This window comes from Cebus imitator, unplaced genomic scaffold (assembly GCF_001604975.1).
Source record: "Cebus imitator isolate Cc_AM_T3 unplaced genomic scaffold, Cebus_imitator-1.0 Scaffold171, whole genome shotgun sequence".
Taxonomy (NCBI): Eukaryota; Metazoa; Chordata; class Mammalia; order Primates; family Cebidae; genus Cebus; species Cebus imitator.
The window spans coordinates 2549081-2553258 of NW_016107486.1; the positions used below are offsets into that span (position 1 = coordinate 2549081).

The 4178-nt window shown below is 35.4% G+C and overlaps 1 long non-coding RNA gene across 1 annotated transcript in view; it reads right to left on the minus strand.

The window, feature by feature from the left end:
* Positions 1 to 3833, minus strand: part of LOC108315448 — a 37559-nt gene extending 33726 nt beyond the window's left edge. The window contains exon 1 of the long non-coding RNA XR_001829934.2: positions 3421 to 3833. This is a non-coding gene — a long non-coding RNA (uncharacterized LOC108315448). The remainder of the gene's footprint in view (positions 1 to 3420) is intronic.
* Between the last annotated feature and the right edge of the window lie 345 nt (positions 3834 to 4178).

Consider the following 4178-nt stretch of genomic DNA (forward strand, 5'->3'; position numbering starts at 1 on the left):
AAAAAAAAAAAAAAAAGAGATACAATTTATTTATTGCATATTGACCTTGCATCTTGCAAACTTGCTAAGCTCACTTATTGTTTCTAATAGCTTTTTTGTAGATGTCAGTTGATTGTGTCTGCAAATAAAAAGTTTGCTTGTTTTCCATCTGGCCATGGTGGCTCAAGACTGTAACCCCAGCACTTTGGGAGGCTGAGGTGGGCAGATTACTGGAGGTCGGGGGTTTGAGACCAGTCTGGTCAACATGGTGAAACCCCATCTCTACTAAAAATACAAAAATTAGAACTGCATGATAGTACACACATGTAATCCCATCTACTCAGAAGGCTGAAGCAGGAGAATCACTTGAACCTGGGAGGCAGAGGTTGCAGTGAGTCCAGACCACACCACTGCACTTCAGCCTGGGTGACAGAGCTAGCCTCTGTTTCAAAAAAAAAACAAACTTGTTTTTCAATCTGAATGTGTTTTATTTATTTTTCTCGCTTTAGTGCCCTAACTAGAACCTTCAGTACAATGTTGAAAAAAAGGGAATGAAGTTTTCTTGTTCTTTATCTCAGGAGAAAACATTTAAACCTTAACACAAATATGATGTTATATGTAGGTTTCTATAGTTTTTTCTTTATCAAATTCCTGTCTTTTTCTCATGTGCTGAGAGTTCTTATCAGTAATAGATGTTCATCTCATTGTCTTAGTTTTTTTCTGAATCTACTTAGATTGCTACATATTTTTTCTTTTTAATATGTTAACATGATAAATAACATTGATAAATTTCAAATGTTAAACCAATTTTGCATTTTCTGGGATAATATATATTTGGTAATGACACATTATGCTTTTTACATATTGTTGGATTTTTTTTTAACATGTAGTTAAGAATTATTATATCTTATGTTTATGCGAAATATCGGTCTCTGGTTTTCTTTCCTTGTAATGCTTTTTTATTTGTTTGTTTTGGTGTCACAGTAATGCTAGCATCATTAACTGATTAGGAAAGTATTCTGTACTTTTCAATTTTTGGAAGAGTTTGTATAGAATTACCATAACTTTTTCTATCAATAATTGAGAGTGGAATATTGAAACTTTCAACTATGCTTCAGCATATGTCTCTCCTTGAAGCTTTATCCATTTTTGTTTCATGTATTTTGAGGCTCTGTTACTACCTGCATAAATACTTGGGAATGCCATATCCTCTTGATGAATTGACCCTTCTGGATGGTGAAGAAAAATAAAATATTCTTGGCTTCACATGAGCTCCAAGAATTGTTCCCTTTAGTCCTTCCAGAGGTTCATTCTTCAGTTTCGAGTAGATTTCACCCACACATGTGCAGATCAGTTCTCTACTCAAACACTTGGGACAGACCCCACTGCCGGAGTTTTCTCCAGGTGCAGCTTTCCCCTCTCTCATGCTCTGTTAACCGTAGCTCCTTTTGTCTGGGAACTTTCAGCTCTCTCCTCAACTCTACAAGAATGTCAGGCCCTGCCGGTGTTTCCTCTGGCTCACCTAGGTCTAGGAGATTTAACTGATTATTTAATATTTTATCTAAAATAAACCATACTAATTTTTACTAATACTTTTGATTCTGTGGGAAATTTTTCTTATATTCTGTATTTAACAACATGTGATGTTATCACTCATATCATCAAAATACAAGGACTGAAAAAATTAAAAGAATGAATAACATAAGAAACATATGGATTACACTTGAATTAATTTGCCGTTCCAGTGTCAGGAAAATAGTTTCTGCAGCATTTCAAAAATCTATTTATTCTGACAATTTGATGTCCTGTGATGATTTTACAATAAGCAGCAAATGTAAATAATCATGTTGTAAAAGATTGGTATAGGTGCATCTGCTTTAAATGGAACAAGGCTAAAGGACATTTTGTTCTTGTTACTGCTTCTCAATAAGTTTAGTAGTTCTGTTTAACACAGATAAGCTTTTCAAATATCTGGCACCTTGTCCAAGCTCATACCAAAGATGTTCAAATGCCTTGGCACCCTCCTATCATTTCTTCCCTCTCTCTTCAAAACCTTTTATCATCTCATTTCCCATTTAACCATTCCTGGACCTCACTCTTATTTTGCAACATCTAATAAGCCTTTACTAAGGGCTGAACATGTGAGGGCCAGATTTCTGAACTGGACTTTTCTGTCTTTAGACTTCTCAATTAAATTTTCGCAATGTCCTGGTTTCACTGAGTCAGTAAAACTCCCAGATGTTTCCATTCTTAATGTATCTCTCCTGGCATGCCTCATCTCTTTCTTGATTTTAGAGACCCTTTTGACATTTAAAACACTTGGAAACAACAGTTTCTTATTTCTGCCTAAGAAGACTTCAAAATAAGATATTTCTGTAAAAATTTGGATGGACACATACATTTATTCCAAATTAAATCAATGGTCTTCTTCAGATTGAGTTTCAGTCTCTAAACTTCAAAGGATAAGTTCTACTTAACTACCTGTAACTGCCAAACCAATTCTTTTATAAAAACAAATTGTCATGAACATAATATTTCATATCCTCAAAGAACAGAAATAAGTTATATGTTCACAAATAAGTTTTCTATGTATAGTCCTCAATCACGATGCCTGTGAACCAGCATCCCAGGAAATAAACTTTTCTTGAGATCTTAAAGCAAATGAAGACAAGCAACTGGGGTGCCACAGATACCTTTCTGCTACTATATGGATTCTTTTATAGAGACCTATTATATGTTAAGATATTAATTTTATTGATTTGTTCTCATCAACAAAGAAATATATGGTCCACATATTTAAATTCAACTTATTTCTTAGAGTCAATGAACTAAGTAAATCACAATCAATAGACAAACATCATAACTTTAATTTTGGGCTGTAAAAATGGAATGAAAATAGTAATTGTATTCATCATTGCTTGATCAAGTCTGGAAAATGTTACAGTTATCCTAAGAAGAATGCAGGCAAGCTCTAAAGAGTTGAAGTGGCAAGAAACACACTGATATTTTTTTCTGGTAAAAAAATACCTTGGCTCTGAACAAAAAAGAATCTTACCAAAAATATACTTAGGAGCCTAGTTCTCCTATTGTTAGAGCTCTTTTTGGACACTTTATGGTATTTTCTACATGCACAGGACTGTGACTATTTAGCTTGGCTTCTCTTATGCTTTTTTTGGCATCATGCAGGATAACTAGCACATCTTATAGGACACCAGTGAAAGACAAAATAGACAACAGAAAAATCATAGAACATTCCTCAGACTGTCTTATGTGAAAAAGAAATGTTGTCTTAGAATATTCAAATCCCTAGATGAATATGTCAAAATAAGAGTACTGGGAGGAAGGGGTGATTTCAAGGATGTCCCACATATAGATGACATGGTGCATTTAATATGAATATTAATCCCTTGATCGGGGACGAAATGTTCTAAATTCACTTACCTGTTGCAGCACTTTCCTGCATAGTACTGTAGACACAGCCCATTAGCATCCTGGAGATGGCATTCGGAAGGGAAAGCAGGATCTCAACTCCTCTCGAGGTGTTCCTCTCTCCCTTGAAGGTCAGGATGTCTTAGCTGGTACATCCTTTGGTGGGTCAGTAGATGGCAGTGTGTCTGAATCTAGTATGTATGGTAGAGGAAAGCTTTTTAGCTTTTTCCAAGAAAATGAAGGTTTTGAAAGCTGTGAGGCAGCATGGGGCCTAGTACATGGGCCAGGAGACTTGATCTTTATTTCTGGCTCGACTCCTGAATAAATTTACTCGAATAAATGGACACCAGCCACTTAACTTTTGTGTTCTTTGCTTTCTTGAACTTGAAATTAGACAAAATATTCTGCCTCTTCCCATCTCTCTCACAAGGACACTGTGAGTTTAGTCAGACTTCAGAGCCATTTCCATTCTTTGAAGAAAAGACTCCTTATGAATTTGCTATGCTATTTATAATGTCGTGGCAAACTGATCTGGGTTGTTCTTCTGGGACTTGAAGTAAATAAACACAGAGGCAATTGGCAAGAAGAATCTTCTGTATTTCTGTGCCATAAAATGTTGGTGTATTTTGGTTTTAAGTAGTAGGATTGGATCTCAGGATGCAAACTTATTCTAGTTAGTTGGAATTAAAATAAATGCCTCAATTCCATGGAACCTGACAATTATGAAAGGAAGCCAATAGGCCACTGGCACCTTCCCAATTTAAATTTCA